Source organism: Ambystoma mexicanum, chromosome 2p (genome assembly GCF_040938575.1).
Source record: "Ambystoma mexicanum isolate Mex_15411 chromosome 2p, UKY_AmexF1_1, whole genome shotgun sequence".
Lineage (NCBI taxonomy): Eukaryota > Metazoa > Chordata > Amphibia > Caudata > Ambystomatidae > Ambystoma > Ambystoma mexicanum.
The window spans coordinates 486168825-486190412 of NC_090923.1; the positions used below are offsets into that span (position 1 = coordinate 486168825).

Here is a 21588-nt window from a genome sequence, read left to right on the forward strand (position 1 = left end):
TGATGCTATTATGTAATTGAGTGCTACAGACAGGAAAGATTATGAACTAGTCAAACAGACACTTGTTGCCAGATTTGGGAAGGCTCCTTCTCAATACTTGGGTTTAGAGACCATAAAAAAAGTTGGTGTACCTGAAAAACTTGGATGGTTGTGTGAAAAAATACAAAGGACATTCCTTTTACGGAATGAGGAATATGTTTTTACTAGAGAATATTTCTGATGCCTGCTCTCCTGAGCTGAGAACGCACATGGCTGACACTAAGGAACTTGATCCCAAGTGACTAGTTCAAGCTGCTTACTTATGGGTAGCCAACAGGTCCACTCGTAAGGATTCTGGGGCAACTCAGAAAAAGGATGAGCGGAAAAAGTACAAGAAAGATGGTAAAAAAAATTATAATCCCCTTCCACCTAAAAAGGCCCACAAAAACCATAAGGGTAAATTTCCCAGGAAACCTTATAGGGCTAGTGAAACCTCTGGGGCCAAACCAGAGGGAGGTTACCAGAAACCCAAATTCCAGAAACTCTGTGGTAAATGTGTGGTTTGTGGGTCTGGTGACAATGTGAAAGGGGATGCCGGATGTAAGGGTAAACCTTCAGGGGTCCACACTATCTCCTTAGCTCACTTTCACCTACTAGCTGATGACCCCATTGGAGTTAAAGCTAGTGTTTCTTTAGTGTCCTTGGGTCTGTGGGAACAACAGAATATAGCTGTGTATAACAGATTCTCTGACCACATCAAAGAATATTATACGGACAGTGTCCTTGTAAATGGCCAGGTGATTCCTGCGATAAGAGACTCTGGCGCCGGCATTACCTTGGTTGATGAAAGTTTCTTCAAACCTGAGGATGCAGCTAAGGCACCCATAGTTCCCAATAAACTTGTTAGAGGCCCTATCCAAATGGTTCCTATTTTGCCAGCCCTCATCCAGTGCAAGAACATGACTGTAAGAATTCCTGTTAGTGTGCAATCTGAAGTACCTGGGAAAGTTCTGTTGGGTAATGACTTGAGAACTCTTGGAGTAGTCTCCAGTACCCCCAGGTCTCCCAGCAAAAAAGAGACAGGAGCTGACAAGATTCTCCAGTGATGCAGCCTTGACGGACTCTGTTTGAGGCCAGGGAGGAATCTAATACCTCATACCAGTAGACAAGCCAATCTTCCACTTCTAGAAAGAAGAAAGGGACCAAGGAGAAATCCAGTGTCTCTGGAAAGAAAAAGGGTCTCAAACCCAAACCTGCTCTGAAGACAAGGACTCCCTGAGAGGACAGTCCCAGGTCACCCCAGTGACCCCATCCCAAGCTGAGGCTGAGTGGGTGGATGAACCAACTCCTGAAAACCCAGCTACTGGTGAAACAGAACTGGAGGAGACCCTTCCCTGCTTGGATTTCAACAGAGGGAGTGTTCCTTTCTAGAAGGTCTGAGACAACAGACGGCTACCCAGCTGGAAGGGCAAGAGCCAGGGAAGCATAGACTACTGGGAGGATGGACTCCTATACAGTGAGCCGACTTCAGTTGACTTGTGCTACTTCAGGAGGTGAGATCTAAGCTACAACTAGCACATGAGATACCTCTGGCTGCTCACCTGAGCTCCAAGAGGACCAAAGAGGCTTTCTCTGTACTTTTACTGGCCCAAGATTGGTGCAGATATTGACTAAAATTGTATAAGCTGCCACACCTGCTAGCCTCTGGCAAAAGTGGATCCAAGAATGTGGCACCTTTAGTGCCCCTCCCAGTGGTGAGAGTTCCTTTTGAGAGGGTGGGGATTGACCTTGTTGGTCCCCTAGACCCTCCTACCTCCTCAGGTAATCTATTTTATATTGGTTGTGGTAGACCATGCTACCAGGTACCCTGAGACTATACCTATGAGGACTGTCACTGCCCAGGCAGTGGCTAAGGCTCTCCTTGGTATTCTTAACAGGGTTGGGTTTCCTAAGGAAGTTTTCTCTGACAGGGGGTCTAATTGTATGTCCCACTACATGCAGACCATGTGGAAGAACTGTGGAGTCACTTAAAAGTTCTCATTCCTACCACCCTCAGACAAACGGGTTGGTAGAGAGGTTTTACAGAAAAATGAAGAGCATGATGGGTGCCTTTAGAAGAAGCCCTGTGAAGAAAGTGGGACCTTCTACAGCCATGCCTTCTATTTGCTTTCAGAGAGGTGCCTCAAGCTGAAGCGGGCTTCAGCCCCTTTGAGCTCCTCTATGGTCATCCAGTCAGTGACTCCTTGGCCCATATGAGAGGGTTTGGAGAGTCCTGCATCCCTGAAGCCAGTCTGTGTCGCTGACATGTGCTAGGCCTCAGGAGGAGGATGGTACTTTTGATGACAGAAGCAACAGAAAACCTGAAAGCTGGGCAAGCTCTGTTCCACCATTGGCATGATCAGAAGGCCAACATGGGGGAGTTTACTCCAGACCAGTTAGTTAATGGTTATGGTTCCTACAAGGCAGAGTGCCTTACAGGACACATGGATAGGATCCTTCAAGGTTGTAGGCAAACCTGGAGAGGTGAATTATTTAGTGGACTTGGACAACCCAGAAGAGGCCCCTAGGGTACTTCATAGTAACTGTCTGAAGGCCTATGTATCTAGACCAGAACTGGGGGGGAGGGGCATAGGAGCGCAGGATGATGATGCAGGCTCTTGAACAGGCCCATCTGACCATAAAGGCAAGTAAATGTCAAATTGGTCAGAGCAAAAGTGGTCTACCTTGGACATATGAGGTAGGAGGTGGTGAGATTAGGCCCTTGCCTAGCAAAGTACAAGCTGTACAGGACTGGGCTACCCCCACTACTCAAACCCAGGTGAGAGCCTTTCTAGGTCTCGTTGGGTACTGAAGAATTTTCATTGGGAACTATGGGACCATAGCTTCTCCCCTGAATGTCATGTCCTCGCCAAGATTTCCTACGGTCAGATGGAATGAGGAGTGTGCCAAGGCATTCACAGGGCTGCAACAAGCCCTGTGCAAAGTTCAAGTCTTAAGAGCACATGATAGCAACCAATCCTTTGTAGTACAAACAGATGCTTCGAAGGGATTGTGTCCTCCGACGTATTCCTTATCTTAGATAGAAATCCTTCAGCTTTGCTGGCCTCGGAAAATTTTTTCGCCAGAGGGCGCTGCGCGTCGATGATCGCCGAGTCGATGACCCTCGACGGCCTCCGTGCCGACGTCGACGTCATCCTGCCTATAAAGGCCGCGCGCAGCGTCCGTTGCTCAGTTCCGTTTTTCCGCGCTTCGTTGTGCCTCGGAACACCGTTGCTCAGTTCTCGTCAAGATAACGTATATAATAACTACTATTTACCTCGATATCGATGGCATCCTCCTCCGACCCGACGACCCCTCGGTCCGGTTTCAAAAAGTGCCGAGACTGCGGGAAGAAAATGTCGTTGACGGACCCTCACAGGGTCTGTTTGTGGTGTCTGGGAATCACGCACCAGAGTTCGGAGTGTGAGGAATGCCTTTCCATGACGGCGAAAGCCTTGAAGGAGCGTAGGGGGAAGCTCGAGAGAGGTAGGTCAACTTTAACTTCCTCGAAAGCTTCTTCGGTAGAGTCGAGACGTTCGTCTCCTCACCATAAAAAACACTCTCGATCTAGATCACGAAGTGGCTCCCACCACTCGTCGACATCGAGACACTCGAAGAAGAGACGTAGGAGATCCCCTTCGTCATCTTCGTCGAGTTCTCCTGAGAGAGTTCATTGCCCCACAAAACGCAGCTCGCAAGCTGAGTGGGAGGAATTCAGGAAAAAGATGCTAAGCGTCTTCGAGAAAGCGGCCTCGTCCCCCTCGAAGACAGCTGAGGGTGATACCCCGGGTAAAAAACCCAAAAAATCTAAACGCCGCGAGTCGCAGTACCCGGCGGAAAAGTCAACCCGAAAGCGCCTCGAGCCATCGGGAGATAAAGCATCATCGACGCCATCGTCGAAAACTCCTTCGAAACAGAGGTCGGCGCCATCGACGCCGTTGTCGAAGGATTCATCGGCGCATCAGTCGATCGAGTCGACGCCGACGTCGACGCCGATATCGACGCCGGTGAAGGAAAGAACCACGGCTACTCCACAGCCAACGGTTAGACAAAAGACCTCCGACTCGACGCCGAGAACGTCGACGTCGTTCTCGAGCAGGACTCCGATCCTTTCGAGTTCTTCGAGGCCTAGTACACATTTCTCGACGCTTTTCACGGCGCCTTCGAGTACTTTCACGTCGGTGTCGACGACATCGACGTTTTCAAGGCCTGTGATGATGGCTCCTTCTGCATTGGAAATGGGGTTTATACCATTCCAAAAACCAATGTATCCCCCTTTAACCTCGATTTTTGAGGAAAGGGAGGATTCAGACCAAGATATTGATTTACAGAGGACCACATCACCAGAGCCAGAGACTTTCGCCTCTGAGGAAGGAAGATTAAAAAATCTTCAGGATGCACTTCAGGAAGCTAGTGGCTTGGACACTTCTCCTGAAGCAGAATTTATCAAACCAGACCCAGGAGAACATGCGGAGACTCCATATAGAGCTCTGATGTCTAGAATCATAGAATTTATGGGTTGGTCTGCACCTTCTCCTGCCTTTCAGCAGGATGACCTCACTGACATACTGGACAAGGGCCCACAGGAGGATCCTGTGGTTCCATTTCACTCTGCTCTACAGAGAAGGATTTTGACAAACTGGGAAACGCCAGAAATTATCCCGGCAGTAAATAAAAAACTGTCAACAAAATACAGGGTGGCTAGTTCTGACCCTGAATATTTGTCAAAACACCCTACTCCTGAGAGCTTGGTTGTACAGGCTGCAACCTCATCAGGCAGCACATCTGCATACCCCACTGCTCCGCAGGATAGGGATGACAAAAAGTATGATGCCATGGCTAAGAAGGTTTTTTCTGCCTGTAGCATGGCGTTAAAGTCCATTAACGCGACCTGTACGCTCGCTAGGTTCAGCCACACCCTTTGGGAGTGCGCTTCATCAGCGGCTGACTGCCTCCAAGAAGGAGAGGAAAGGGACGCATTTTTAAACATCATCAGGGATGGTAAAGATGCGATGTGCGAGACCCTACAAACTGGCCTAGATTCTGCTGACAGTATCAGCAGGGCCATGGCGGCAAGTACCACAATCCGCAGGCATGCGTGGTTGAGGAAGTCTGGTTTTGCCTCTGACGTGCAGACCAGGCTTTTGAATATGCCCTTTGACGGTTCTACCCTCTTTGGAAAGAAGGCGGATGACAGTTTGGAGAAACTGCAAACGTCCAAGGCAGCAGCCAAGTCATTGGGAGCTGCTATCCGTCAGAATACCTTTCGTCCTTCGGGATCATCGTGGAGAGGACGGTCCTTTCGTTACTATTCCTCATATGGAAGGGGCAGGGGACGACCGGCTCAAAGAGGCCAAGGAAGATTTACCCGTGGTGGACGGGGTAGGGGAAAGAAAGCCGCACCCGCAGGAGCAGGAGCCACTTTACCTTCGGCAACTGCATCAGCCGCTTCAAAACCACTCTGAGGTCTCCCCTCACAGAACACCAGTAGGGGGCAGGTTAACTCACCATCTGACGGAATGGCAGGCTATTACGTCAGATGCTTGGGCTCTGGAGACAGTGGCCCAAGGTTACTGCCTGCCCTTCCTACATATCCCTCAGAGTCATCCACCGGGGAACAACCCTTTGAAGCTTCCAGATCCGCTCCTCTTGCAGGAGGTTTTAGACCTGCTAGAGAAAGGTGCCATAGAACTGGTACCTGTAGCGGAAAGGAACAAGGGTTGGTACTCCCCCTACTTCATAATACCGAAGAAGGACGGAGGACTGAGACCCATCTTAGACTTACGGGAATTGAACAAATTCCTCCGAAAGGACAAGTTCAAGATGGTGACTCTCTCTCAGATCCTTCAGGCCCTCCAGCTTCAGGACTGGTTGGTATCTCTAGACCTCCAGGACGCTTATTTCCATGTGCCGATCCATCCCAGGCACAGGAGATACCTGAGGTTCGCAATTGGCAGCTCTCATTATCAATTTCGAGTTCTGCCATTTGGGCTAACCTCCGCCCCGAGGGTCTTTACCAAGCTAATGTCGGTTGTGGCTGCAAGTCTAAGGAGGGAAGGGATTCATGTCTACCCTTACCTAGACGATTGGTTGATCAGAGCTGTATCTTCGGAACAGGCTCAGAGACAACTAGATTATGTTTGCCACTTCCTTCACAAGCTGGGCTTCTCCCTCAATTTAAAGAAGTCACAGATGATACCATCACAGAGACTCCAATTCATTGGAGCAGTCCTGGACACTTCCCTGGGAAAAGCCTTGCCACCAGAGGTGAGGGCTCGAGATATTCTGCAGATGGTCATCAGATTTCAGAATGCCCAATATCTCCCAGCCTACGACTTTCTGAGGTTGCTAGGCCTCATGGCATCCTGCATATTCCTCGTGCCGGAGGCTCGCCTGAGAATGAGATCCCTCCAGTGGGCACTGAGAACTCAGTGGTCACAGTTCTCAGGAAGGATGACAGATCTCCTTCGGATCCCGGTCAAAGTAGCCCGAGACCTTCAGTGGTGGGCCTGTCGGGAGAACATCCTGAAAGGAGAAATGTTTTGGCAACCATGGCCGGAGATAACAGTAGTCACGGATGCCTCACTCACGGGGTGGGGAGCTCACGCCAACGACTTGACCATCAGCGGTCGTTGGTCTCCATCGGAGTCCAGACTACATATCAACCTGTTGGAGCTGAGAGCCATCAGACTAGCGCTGAAGGCTTTTCTGCCGTCTGTACGGGGAAGAAACGTCCTAATAATGACGGACAATACAGTGGCCATGCACTACCTCAACAAAAGAGGAGGCGTAGGCTCACTACCACTGTGCAGAGAGGCGATGCAGCTCTGGTTTTGGGCAATTCAGGAAGGAATCTCTCTATCGGCAATTCACCTAGCCGGAGAGAAGAACTTGACAGCGGACGCTCTGAGCAGGCAGAGCACAGTCTCTCACGAGTGGGAGATAGCTCAGGAAGTCCTTCAAGAGATCTTCGCCCTTTGGGGAACCCCTCAAGTGGATCTGTTCGCCACCAGTATCAACAGGAAGTGCGACAGATTTTGCTCAAGGGAATTTCCCCCGAGAGGAGCTCTAGGAGATGCGTTCGTAGTGGACTGGGAGTTCCCACTTCTGTACGCGTTCCCTCCGGTCCCTGTCATTCCTCAAATGATCAGGAGGTTGAGAAGGTTTCGGAAGACCATGATCCTAATTGCCCCGGATTGGGCCAGGAGAACGTGGTACCCGGACCTTCTAGACATGTCCATCTGCCCTCCAATTCGACTGCCATACAGAGAGGATCTTCTCTCGCAGAAGGAAGGTCAGGTTCTCCATCCAGCCATCAAGACCCTCAACCTTCACGCTTGGTGTCTGAAAGGTTGAGGTACAAGGATTGGGACCTTCCGGATGATGTTATGGAGGTGTTGCTTTCGGCCAGAAGGCCGGCAACTAAAACTCTATACCGCTGCCGTTGGAACAAATTTTGCAGCTGGTGCAGAGAAAAGAATATTGAACCCTTTTCTTGTGGTACACCTATGGTGTTGTCATTCTTACTTTACCTGGCTAATTCAGGCCTACAGGTTGGCACAATTAAGGGCTATCTCGCAGCGCTATCAATCTTTAAGCGCACTGCAGAGGAGCCTTCATACTTCAAAATTCCATTGGTAATACAATACCTAAAAGGATTAACTAATGTTTATCCCCCGAAACCTTTTCAAGTTCCCTTATGGGATTTAAACCTAATTTTAAACTTCCTAAAGGGTGCCCCTTTTGAACCACTACACTCTTGTTCATTGAAGCTTCTCACCCTCAAAACTGTTTTGCTAATAGCATTGACATCTGCTAGAAGGGTTAGCGAGTTGCAAGCCTTATCGTGTAAACCTCCACATACAATCTTTTACAAGGACAAAGTTGTTCTTCAGGTGAAGCCTAACTTCCTCCCGAAGGTAGTCTCGGAGTTTCACATCACTCAGAAGATTATATTACCTTCTTTCTACCCTCCTCCTCATCCGGGGAAGGAGGAAGAGAGACTGCACAGGCTGGACCCTAAGCGAGCCTTGAGCTTCTATATCAGCAGATTGGCTAAGATCAGACAAGCAGACCAACTCTTTGTAGGTTATGCAGGACATAAGTTGGGCCTTCCAATAACAAAACAAACCATCTCCAGATGGATTATTTTAGCCATTCTGGAGTGCTACAAATTGGCAGGAAAGGAGCCTCCTCAAAATCTAAGGGCTCATTCTACCAGGGGTATCGCAACATCCTCAGCCCTTCAAAGAGGGGTGCCAATTCGAGATATATGTGCGGCTGCCACATGGTCGTCCGCACATACATTTACCAAATTCTATAGCCTGGATTCCTCCTCTAGTCAAGAAACTAGATTCGGCAAGGCTGTGTTACACTCTGTCCATTCTGGAAGGGTAACATAACTTTTATTACTCCCGCCTCCAGTCACAATACCACTGCTATGGGAGTCTATCTAAGATAAGGAATACGTCGGAGGACACAATCCCTTCGAAGAACTAGTTACTCTTACCTTGTAACGTTCTTTCGATGGGATGTTCCTCCGACGTATTCCTTATCGACCCTCCCATCCATCCCCGCAGTATGACTTCCTGTGGGTTTGCAGCCTATGCTCCTTCAAGGTGATTAGTCTAATCCAAAAAACATTACTGGGGACTACAAAACGGAACTGAGCAACGGACGCTGCGCGCGGCCTTTATAGGCAGGATGACGTCGACGTCGGCACGGAGGCCGTCGAGGGTCATCGACTCGGCGATCATCGACGCGCAGCGCCCTCTGGCGAAAAAATTTTCCGAGGCCAGCAAAGCTGAAGGATTTCTATCTAAGATAAGGAATACGTCGGAGGAACATCCCATCGAAAGAACGTTACAAGGTAAGAGTAACTAGTTCTTCTAACACAGGGATAAGTGTAGTTTTAAGTCAACTGCATGAGCAAGACAGAGAACACCCTTATTTGCTTCATCAGTAGGAAATTGAATGACTGCGAAACAAAGTGGGCAACTATAGACATGAGTGTTTTTGCCTTTGTGTGGTCGTTGAAGTTTAGGCCATACTTGTATAGTTCTACTTTCCTTATTCAAATAGACCACCAACCCTTGAAATGGTTAATGCAAATGACGGGAGAAAATCCTAAATTACTTAGATGGTCTATCAGCCTCCAACGGTTTGATTTTACCATTGAGAATAGGTCAGGATGCAATCGCCAAAATCCTGATGGTCTCTCCAGAAAGTATGAGCCACTGGAACATGAGATTCCTCCAGGAGTTGATTAAATCCTCTGTTTGCTTAGTTTGGAGGTGAGGGGGGGGGGGCAAGTGTTGGGGATCATTTTCATTTCAACCTCAGAGACCCCCAGCTCTTTTTTTGAGTGTGGGACCTTTTTCTCACTCACTCCTGTGTGTTCCGGACTATGATTTTCTATGTTCCTTACTGTTTTATGGAGTCTTGTAAACTCCATAGGCATCTGCTTTTGATTTTGACACATGGCACCCTTTTGTGCAGTGCCACTGAAAAGTCCCTTGGACTTTTTCTTGAGTGAACTACTGTTCCCAAGAATAGCAAGATGACTCCTGTCTTACCTACCTTTACTTTATGGGTCTAGAATACACCACCCTATGTGGAGTGCTGGGGGATTACCTAGTAATTACTTTAACCCATTCCTCATCTAACATTTGGTTAAACTAACTCACTTGAATGTCTGGTGGCAGCTGTTTTTTGTTTACTTCCTAGTGACATGCATCTTTAGGCTGATACGTCTGCTGCAGTGCTGCACACAAGGGTGACAATTTTCCCAAAATTGCCCCCTGTCTTCTTTTTTCACCATTTACTGTTAGTTTCTTCTAGGCTTTAACTCTGTTATTTGCATCAGATTTGAGTCCTTTTTTTAGTTTCCCTTTGGCGGGCTTCAGCCCTGAATCCCACCCACGCACCAGTGTTTCTGTAAAGGCAGGAAGTGAGGGAGGGTCCTGAAACTTCCCTGTCCTTTGTCTCGAGGTGTGCCTGAGTGAAACCTGTTCCCATTGGCTGACTGGCTGTCCTTGTGGGAACATTCAGGGAAGAAATTGTGTGATTCTTTGATAATGAGGGATTGGTGGAAACAGTGGGGGTCGTGTGGCAGGCCTTTAAGGCTATGATCGGGGAGAGTTTTTATTTTTTCAACACCAGAGTGGGTTCCTTTCAGCAAGGTGAAAGACGAGGGCTGCAGAGTTTTGGACTCTTCCCTCAACTCTTGCCTTCTCAGACACACTGGAGCCTTGGCAGGAAATACAAAGGATTCCCGCTGAAGACAAAACTTCCTCCGAGTTCCTTCCCACCTAGAATGTCGGGGGGAAGACCTCAAACTACAAGCAAACGAGAAATGGCAAAAAAAGGAGCCCACCATTTTTGTAAAATGGTGGGCCTTCTGTGCATTAACAAGGCTGATTTAATAGCCTGCGAGTAATAAGACTGAAAAGTCACTAAGGTAAAACCACTGCCACCAGCCAGTCAAGTAAACTTGGAATTGTAACAAAAATGCTACAGGTAAGTAAGCAATCCCCCCTAGAACTCCACATAAGGTGGGGTGTGCTGGCTCACTATATATAAAATATGAAGGGGGATGAAAATCCTGCTTTACTTTTTGGGAACTGTAGTTCACCCAAATACATTAAAGAGAAATTAACAGGGAAGCCCAAAGGGGCAACTCCCCCGTGTTGCCCGTTGTGCTCCCATCCCCTCCCTGGTTTGCCTGATATCTTCTTCCTGCCTTCCCCTGCTTCTACCCCACCCCTCCCCCCTTTCTCCACAACCATTGTTGAAGTTGTCTTGATTTACTAAAGTTCTAAAGTTTAACCATCACTGACCTGTTGCCATTGCTTGGATTTGACTTTGTGGCCTCATTGGCTTTTGGTGCTTCACCTTCTCAATTCTCCTGCTCGACCATGCCCCCCACAGCCCCCCCTCCCCCCGGATCTTGTACTCATGGTGGCCCTGAACCATGTTGTGCCCATCGTCATCTCTAATCCTTGCTCACATTTCTTTTCCTTGCAACATTGTGTCTTACTGACCTCTGCAACTGTATTCGCTCTCCCCTCTGCTTCTCTGCTCTTTTTTACAGTTTTATTATCTGCTCTTTACGCCTCTCCTTTCTCCCTCCCTTACTTTTTCAATGCACTTACTCTATCAGAATTGTCCCGGACCTAGGTATGATAGCATTCAAATGTTTGTTTCGCCCCCCCCCCCTTCCTGGACCTGTTTCCCCCACCCCCCCCCCAGCCCCGCCCCAGCACAATCTGAAATGTCATTGGGCCTGTAGGATAGCCACTTGTTTTGTTCTTCTCCTTCTCCCTCGACTCCAACCCCCCTCCCCACCCCCCCCACCTATTGTTAATTTCCAAACTACCTCAATGTTTGTCAGGCCTAGTAATGTAGCTGCTTGTCTCTCATTCTCCTTCCCACCCCCCTCCCCACCTTATTGTCAAAAGCTCTTGCACTATCTGAAATGTTGCCAGGCTGATTTCGATAATTAATTTCACATTATGAATTTATCAAGGACTTGTAAGAATGTCACTGTATTCTCCCTTGTTCCCTACCTGCCTTGAAGCGCTTTGAAACACAGGCGCTATATAAATAATCAACCCAGCTTAATCCGAAAAGTTGTAGGAAACCATAACTCAAACCATACACTATGGAGAGACATAAAACGGTCACCCATAAAATGAGTAAAATCCTAGGTGAGAGGGGGGGGAAAGATTCCCCTTTACCTAGGGACACTGGGAAAATACACACCAAGTCCAAGCAAAAAGTTCTGGGGGTGACACAGGTCAGGAAGATTTATCACAAATATTACAATCTTACCTAATGGGGCATGATACATCCAAAAGGACAGTGATGGGCTAATAAAGCGAGCCTGCAAAGCTTTACTATATATTATAATACTAAGGTTACGGAGGGTTCCCTGCCTGTCAGCGGGGAATATTCAAAGCATGTGAATCCATGAAAGAGAACAGTGCTGTAGAAGAGGAGTTACAGGTAAGCAACATACTCCTTCCTCCAAATAGGTGCCGTTAAGGGGGTTTTACAAACTTTGCTGTCTGTGACAGAAGTGAGGAAAGACCACCTTTGGTGAACAGGGTTACACCTCTTAGGTTTGGCCTGAACTACCGAAAGGTATGGTAGTAGTGGATGAGCAGCCAGGCTTAGTCTAGAGAGGGCTGTAGTAGGTAAACAGAACTCTCACCCTGGTTCAGGAAAACACTATTACATTGCAGATAAAAATATATTTATTTCAAATATACCCAATGCACACTGTTGTACTAGGTTCAGTTAAGTAGAAAACCTTGTGTTCACAGTATAATACCCCTTGCAATACTCTAATAGATAATTCAGAGGTTTATAAAGGTATGTTCAGAATAGCTTTTAGAAAAACAAATCAACCAAACCAACTTGAACCATATATGCAAACTTTTAAAACGCTTAGTAACTTTTTGTAACTTTGACCCAAGCCCGTCTTAAGAGTCCAACCCTATCTGGTAAGTTCAGAGGGGTCACTGGGCCACCAGCGATCTGGGGTTATGAAGAAAAAAGGCGGGAAGGCGAAGTACAATGTTCAGAGAGGTAGTATCCAGTAGTATTCACTACATTTGCAGGTAAGTAAAAATGTTGTTTAGAATGTAGCTTAGTGAATTAACCTTCTGGAGGATTGCTCCAAGGACCAGTGTTGTAGGGCAGGCGGTTTTACTGCAAGAGCACAGTGGGTTGTCCATCCCAATGTAACTCTATGGGGACCTGGGAGGGTCCAGGATATAAGCCATTTGCAGCCCTCAGTCACTGAATCAAGCAAGCTGACTCCAGATAAGTTGTACCAGGGGGGAGATGGTACCTTTGAAAGAAGAAGCAATTGCAGCTGGATGGTTCCAGCGGTGAGGCGATAGCAGACCCGGTCACAGATTTCTCTGTCTTGGCGACAGAAGGGGACTTCAGTGGATCCGGTGCCAGCTCTCGTGCTGACAGACGACCAGCAGAGGACCTTTGCGGTTCCGGCTTGTTGGTGTCTTTTTCAGGCTCTGAGGAGCAACAGTTGTCGCGGCGGTCAACATTTCTGTTTCTCGGTCGTCACCTCTGATGAAGGATCTTTTAGGAGCTGATTCAAGCTGATTCAGGTATAGGAGGATGCCCACGAAGTTGCAGGCAAAACCGTGCTTCTGGAGATGATGGACAAAAGAGCAGCACAGGACTACGGGTATTGGGAGCTTGCAGGCCATGGAGGTCGCAGTTCTTCCAGGGATGTCACAAATTATAGTTCGTCTGGGGGCTAATTGGGCACACAAGTCCATGGGTGGGAGTAGTCTTCTTCGGATCTTCCCTGTCGCTTAGAGGGAGATGGTGGTGTCTTGCTTCGTTCTTCTGAATCTTTTGTCCATTGGTCGACTGAGTTTCAGCTTCAGGACCTCAGAATGTAGCTAGGAACACTAGCTGACTCCACCAATCATGTCCCTTGCACCATTCAGACTTTGGAAGTGGCGGTCCCATGGGGACCGCCTGCTTCCCAGTCTGGTCTGGTTTCAGTCAAGTATACTCCAGCGCTTTGGCATAAAGCGCTATATAAAAGTTTAATAAATACAAAAAATACAAAGTACAGTGAAGTTTGTCACTTCCTGTCTTGCCAGGCATTCAGAGACCCTTTGCAAGCTTTCCTTGGGAATCCTGGCGCAAAGACTAAGGGATAACAATTCTCCCACACCCAGATAGGCAGACTGGCCCAGAACGGACAAGTCAGTGTGCTCAGGGCTTAAAGTAAGACCACCATTTTGGGTAAATCGTGTCCCTTGTTTCCCCCTACTGCAGCTGCAAAGACAGCCTACGATAAAAGTTTACAAAAAAGTAATGCAAAAGGTACACTCCCACCAGCCTGAACAGATTGACCTGTCACAGTAACGGTTACTGTAGAGTTGAGAAAGGTGATGCATTGTGTCTCCCCTCAAGACTCCAATGAAGGTGGGGTGTGCTGATCTCGAAAATAAAAAAACAAGGGATAAAAAATATCCTCTTGCCTTGCTATCTTTAAGAAACTAGGAGCTCTCAGCAACACCATACAGTACTGCTTCAGTAAAATGTAGATGCCAGAAAGTTGGTTGAAAGCATGACTCCAAATAGAAATACCAAAAAGTTGTCAAAAAGGTTCCAAGCCCCAGAGTAAAAGGAAGGGTGAGTGCGGAGAAAGGTTCCCCCACTCACAGAAGAATTAGCAATGCATTCTGGTGTCCAGCAAAACCGTTCCGGGGGACTTGCAGAGAGTAGATACTTCACACAATAAAGAGAAATCTACTCTAACAGGCAGCCCAACCGGTAAGGGGAGTATCGGCCACTTTTACTCCCTAAAAATAGGCAAATACTCCCCAAAAATAGGGAGTAAAAAGACTCCTACCAATAAATAAGAAACGGACACTTAGAACCTTGTACCCCTTCTTTCACTCCTACATCTCCAAGTAGGTTTCCACCACTAGTGCACCAGGATGAATCTACTATTATTACTGTCTGATAGGATGAAGTAAACATGTTCATGAATTACTAGGTGTAAATAATTATTACAAAAACCTTTCCGTATTCCAGTTAAACATTTTACCTGCTTAGAAAAATACTCCCATTGGGAATTGGACTCGCATTTTTACTCCCTAAAAAAATCATTTTATTCCCAACTTTAAAAAAATAGGTAGTAAAATACTCCCATTTCCAAATGTTATCTGGAGCACTGCTAACGGGTGCTATATGTAATATACAATATACATATTTAACATTAATGTTGCAGTGTACTAGAGGTGTGTGGGATTATTGGCACTAGTCCCATTTGTCATTTGAGTCCGGATTATGACTCTGTAAATGTGTTTTACTGTTGGCTAAAGTTCCTTTTTTCTCCGATCAGCTTATACTTATGTTTTGTGATTCCCATGATGTAGTTGGCATACATTTGGCATAGGATTGGGCAGGTTCTGTATTTGGCTCTTTACTCTTTTTATGCAAACTGACTCCTACTGTGTGTTGTATGATTGATTTCCAGCTTTATTTGGTATTCATACCATTAAAACACATATCTTAAAAATTAAGTTACAAAGAATTCCACTACATCATTACAAAATGTGGGCCATGTAGACACTAATTAGTTAAAAATACGTAATATTGAGTAAAGAAATTCAAAAATATAAATCCGATCACACGATCCATTATATTAAAATCTTGTAATTGTTGCACTAGCTAAACGTCCAATAAAAACACCATCAAAGTGCTCTAAAGCTGATACAGTTAAAACAATCTTAGGCTTGAATCACTCTAGACCCTCTGCAGCCTTGCCCTGTGAAGTATTTGACCACAAGGTATGCCATGCAGCTCTCACCAGTGTTTTTACTGAAGTTCAGTTCAGCCACAGTCTTACAAAGGTCCTTTAATCTAAAAATTGCTAATAAATATTTGACTCTTAAAAAATAAAAAAATAAAAATAAAATAGCAATGGCACAACAACATAAAATGAAAGCTTTCAAGAGGTGCTCCACAAACTGGACACTCTGGATTGTTTGACATACAGTCTCTCTGTGTCAAACTGCATTACCACGCACCTTGACATTTGTATTTTAATTCCTTGAAATATTCACGTATCTTCTTCATTTGTGATTAAGAAAGAACTATGTACCATAACGGTGTTGTAATTTATCATGTTTTCTACCGGTATTGTAACTAGTAATGTATCATACAAAGGAGTCCTGGTTACCTTGCAGTAAGTTATGAAGTTTTTTTTTACCCTTATAAATAAGAAGGAGCTCACGCAGGTTGCTGTGTCTTCACATGTGGTTTGTATTGTCCAAGAAGTGGACACATAGTGACACGAAGGTGGTCAGCCGACACGCGTTTCAACCCAAAAGGGTCTTTATCAAGGCTGAGATTTATACATTGTTGGTCACAGAAGTCACTTTAGTGTTTTCACAAGGTAGTGAGGTGACGAGTGGCCAGCGTGACATAGTGGTGAAGAATGTGATAAGGTGAAAGTGAGTTCAATACACAATTGCATTAGGACTTAGATTATGTTGGTGACATAATGACAATAAATTTGGATATGCAGCACGGCGTAACAATTATTTGCAGAACATAAATGCAGTGGTCCGAGAGGGAGAGAGAAGGTGGAGCGAGGGAAACAAGAAAAGGAAGCAAATTAGTTGTATGTCCTTCATGGAAATGTTTTTTTTAAAGCAAATTATGTAGTTGAAGGAATGTATTGCCCCAAATGGGGAGCTTACCAATAGTAGTATATCTGGGGGAATTGTAACCCATCTCGTTTTAGCTGCCGGTTGGCACTGTTTCTTATTAAGCTTGTAGAGTCCTTAAGGCTAGAAAGAAGTCGTGAGTTGCAGCACCTAAGGTGTAACATATTGGCAATTTTAAGAAATTGGGAGTGAGCTGATTGGTCCTTGTACTGACCGAGTATGGAAATTCGAATTAGGTTTGGGCCAAACCCAAGGAGGACCGCCAGTGGATCCTAACGGGCCTTCTTGGTAAGTGAAGGTGAGCATGGTTGAGGCATATAGAAGTGTCCTAGCTTGGTGAGAAAGAGAGCCCAAATTACCCAGTACTACTGGTGTGTTGGTCAAATTGTGGATCCCCTTTGGAGATATAGAGTACTAACAAGGGTGAATGCAGTGAAGATTTGGTGCTTGTTACTAGCATTCAATTGTGACACGAGGAAGGTGTCTATTGTGGCACTTGCTGAGGGTGTGTCATAATTAAATGGATTGGCTAGTGGTCCAGGTATGTCCTGCCTGTGGGTTTTCTGCCGAGGTGAATCCACGTGGGGCAATTGTGATTTTAAGTTTGTTCATGGGGGCCACTTGCAGGTGGCTGTCCGGTCCTTATTGGCAAAAATACCAGAGGTCCGCTACAGGTGATAGAGTAAGCCTAATGCTTATGAATAAAGGGGCTGTGGCATGCTGGCCGTTCGTTTTAAATTCAAAATTGAAATGAATCTATTGTGCAAGATTGGGGAATAAAGCATTAACAAGGGGGACCCATGGTCCGTGGGGAATAAAGCATTAACAAGGGAACCCATGGTCCGTGCAGTCCAAACTCTTACCTGTTGCCATATTGGTGCAGATAGCTCTTTTGCAGGTCACGGAGCTCAGAGAGAGCTTTACATTATATGGCCGTGACTCTGCAGAATCGTTTGCGCATGTGCGTGCCGCGAATGCTGTCGCTGCATGCGCATGTGTGCAAAGGAGGCACATTGGAAGGGCGTCTTTGCACATGCCCATTTGATTAGTGTTCCAGTTCGTTTTTCTGTGTTGTGTGTGAGGATAAAGTGCCATTTGTTAAGTGGCATATAAGTGTTCCTTGGGCTAACTAATCATTTGCTCTATTGTAACGTGCAATTAATGGAAAAGCAGCTTTGCTCTCATCTCACATGGACGTCATGTTAGGTTTTGGAAACCAATATACATAACGTGATAAGAGTGAAAGGGATGCTAGGAAGCAAGAGAAGGGGCAAGGGCACCCCATTTACCAAGGAATGAATTGAATTAGTGAAGCCACACTTGTGGTCTGGATTGTCCAAATATGACAAACATGGTTTGTCATGTCTATAGGGTTAGGCATGTATGGTGAGGAGCAATGGCGGGTAATGAAGAGAAGGGACCTGAGAATGTGATATCTCAATAGATGACAAGAATGAGGGTGGGGGGGGAGAGAACGGGTATAAACAAGGGAGTAGAAAGAGATGTATGAGGATACCTAAGAGCATGCATGTTATAAGAAAACATTGAAATCATGGTCAGAGTTTAACCCAATTTTGGTACATCTGAAATTGCAAATGAGTTTTGCTTCCTCCTGGCGCAGTCTCTGGTCTCGTCTCCCCCTCTTGGTCCGCAATTGATTGTGCGTAGTCCAATGAATCAGATCTGTCGTTTATCATCCATCTGATGTTGTTTCTGACAGTGGCTCGCCAATGGCCGTTTAAGGTCTTGTGAGTGAATACTGTTCATGTGTTTATTCTCACACGTATCTCTCTGTACTTCCAATGTAAATCTTTTCGCATATGCACAGGATGGCATATATTGCATACTTGGATCTGCAGTTAATATGATCTAATATTTTGTATTCCTAGCAGTTGCAAAATTTGGCAGTCGTTTTCTCTGCATAGTTGCACATCGAGCATGTGCCACATTTGGTGAAGCCGATGGTGGTCCTTCTAGTGAGCCAATTGGTTATAGAGGTCTTATGTTCCGGCATGTAGGGAGGACTCAGTAACGTACGCAGCGTAGGTGCTCGACTGAAAGAGATACTTGGATAGGTTTTCAGAATGGGGTTAATATCTTGGTCCAATAGTAAGAGTGACCAGTGTTTCCGCAGGATCCATTGAATCTTGTGGCTGTCTGAGTTGTATCTGGTTACGAATCTGATGGTATCCGCTCTGTTATTCCTTGTTCTAACTTTTGGAGTTACAAGTGAAATTTAGGGCATGGCTTGTGTCTTTGCTTTTGCATCAATGATATTCAGTGCTTTATAGCCTCGTTTTGCAAAGCGGTTGTCTAGTAGTGTGCACTCTTCAAAGGTTTCCATTGTGTCTCAATTCGTCTTAGCCCTTATATATTCCCCTTTAAGGATATTGTTGATCACTGTTTTTTTGTGGCAACTCACTGCGTGTAGAATTGAGTTTACCTCTGTTGGTTTGCGAAAGGTTCTGGTTGAAATTTGATTATCCTTGATCATGATTGTTAGGTCCAAGAAATTGATTGTGTTACTTATGTGGCTGGTCAATTCGATCCCGAATTGGTTGGAGTTCAACAGTCCTACATATTTCTCTAGGTGCTCCTGAGTGCCATTCCATATCAGGAGTATATTGTCTATGTATCGGAACCATATGACGATATGTTCTTTGTATTCTGGCATGTTGAGGGCAATGTTCTTTGTATTCTGGCATGTTGAGGGCAAATTTGCTCCCATAGCTATGCATAAAGCAGTTTGCCAGTGCAGGTGCGTAGCTTGCTCCCATCGCGATTCTGCGTTTTTGCTGATAGTAGTCCCCATTGAAGAGAAAGATGTTGTTAGATAGGGAGAATTCCAGAAAGTCTTTGGTCATTTCGACCTGTTAGTAAAAGGATATTGATTCATTGCTGAGTAAGAATTCAACACTGTATCGCGGGTTTGTGGTCTATCGGTGTACAATGCTTTGACATCTAGTGTGGCTAGCAAGAATTCAGGTTTCCATTTTATTTCGGACTGGATTTTGAGTGTGCATGGAGTCCTTGCGGTACGTTGGTATAGATATAACCAGTGGCTGGACACGTGTTGATAGAATGTCCAAGTGTTTCATTGATTCCGCTGAGAATCGGTCTTCCTTCTGGAATTTTCACGAAGCCCTTCTGTATTTTGGGCAGGAGATAGAGGGGTGGGTGTTACTGGGTGAATGATGTGGAGATATCCCAGTTCGTCGTCCGTGAGTAGCCCTTGGCGATGGTATTTCTTTAAGAGTAATTCGTGCTTGGTTAGAATACTGGCCTGCGGATTGCTGTTCAATTTGTCATACCTCCCCGGGAGGTTTAGGTGTGTTTCTGCCATCTGGATGTAGTCTTTGGTATTCATAATGATGATATTTCCACCTTTATCAGCTTCTTTTATGATCTTGTTTGCACGAATTTGCTGTAGTACTTGGCGTTCGGATGTGCTGAGATTGGGTCTGCTCTTATGTGATGTCTTCTCTGCCTCTTCCAGTTTGTGAAAGTCCAGTGTAACTGCTTCCTGAAAGGTGTAAATTAAGTTTTCCACAAAAAGTTGAGGCATGAACTTAGATTTTTTTTCTAGAGTTCCGATATCTTCATAGGGATATCTTCAATAGCTTGTTTTGCCATTCATGTTTTAAAGCTCGGGTGATCTTTCTTCCAGTGTTGCCAAAGTGTGGATGTTAGTCAGTTCTCCTATGGTGAGTAGGCTGGGTGGTTCAGTTCTTGCAGCAGTTTTGGATGTTGTAACTTTCGTTGCGAATAACTTTTTCAGTTTGAGTTGGGTGTAAATTTGAAAAGGTCTATATGGATATCAACATAATTGTTCTGGCTTGTTGGTGAAAAGGAGAGACCTCTGTTAAGTAATGTATCATGGTTTTGCCAGTATTGTAACTAAAACTGCATATTCTTGTAAGGCGCCCATATACCTACGGGTGTGGAGCGCTCTATAAACAAATACTTCAGTTCTTTTTATAGGCAGCAATCCGCAAAAAACATACCTGCTTGTTAGTCAAAGTAAAGTGACTGTGCATAGCCCAGTGTAGTAATGTCCAGTTATTCTTCATTGCCAAAGTCTTGTTTAGTTCTCAACTATTGTCGCCCGCACAAGAGCTTGAGGCATGCCTCCTCGATGGATCCTCTACACGCCTGGATACCTGCCTTCATCACCAGTTCAGTAGACCATTCCTCCATGGCAAATGGTTGGTCCTCCAAGGCAGCAAGATTTAGTTTTTGACCAGAATGTAATATGTTTTAGCCATGGTATGTAACAGCTGCCTTCCAATGCCATAAAATGGTCACAATTCTCTGTACTTGTGTACACCCGGTGCAGTCCACTAACGTGTCCAAAACTGGAGTGAGGGGGGTATGAGATCTTCAATAGGGCAGAGGTCACATTCAAGGTGCAAAATTGCATTTGGAGCCCCCGTTGGTTTCATCAGTATGGATTTCAAGAAGCTGTTTTCTACTACTTCCAGAGGGTTTGATCTTTAATACCCCCAAATCGCGGCTCCATATAACACTGATGTGTTATATATAGTAATTAAAATGATTCTATTTGTGTTTTGATAATGTTCATATTTTTCACTATGCAGTGTGGTGTATTTTGTATGGGGGACTATTGGGAAGAACTGTATTTTACTACCAACCTATCTGCTAACCAGAGTTAAGTGCTTTGTCATAGCTACAACTATGGAAAGTTTGAGATGGTTTTGTATGCCTCACGCTCTGGAAACATTCAGTTGTTAAGGAGATGAGAAACTCACAGAGAGGTAGTGCCTCTTCCATGCATCCAGCACATGCTCCCTGTTAAGAGCATAGACTGGGTCCTCTGTGATGTTTCTGGATGGAGAAATTAAACCCAAAATGGAGCACCAGGCTTTTATTCTTTGTGTGCCTTGCATCACTGCCAGAAAGCCAAAGGGAATAAAAGGCAGGCGTAAACCTGTGCCTGGATGGTATTTCAAAGATGAGGATCCACCGGATGAATATTACCAAAGGTAAGTAACTTTAATTTCCCTACCTGCATCGGTGGAACAGCCTAATGAATAGAACTGGCCTGTTCTCTCTATGTGGCCTTCGTTAGCACCCCTCCCACTTTCTATTGTGCCAAGTCACATGTGCAGGTTTGCTCACTAAGCTCTAATTTGCCTTTGAACCCGATTATGCATGTAGCTATATGAAGGCACCATATCGGGCCAAGGCCATTCAGAAGTAGAACTGTGATCCTATGTGCACCAGGCATCTGTCATTGTCATAGCTGCACATGGAATATTCGTTCTGTTCCAGTTCCAGCAGTGTTTTAGACTCTTCCTTTGTTCTCACTTTTGCCAATCATTTC

The 21588-nt window shown here is 45.6% G+C and overlaps 1 protein-coding gene across 1 annotated transcript in view; it reads left to right on the forward strand.

The window, feature by feature from the left end:
• Positions 1 to 21588, forward strand: part of IARS1 (isoleucyl-tRNA synthetase 1) — a 2025584-nt gene that overhangs the window by 513868 nt on the left and 1490128 nt on the right. The gene's annotated exons all lie outside the window — the stretch shown is intronic.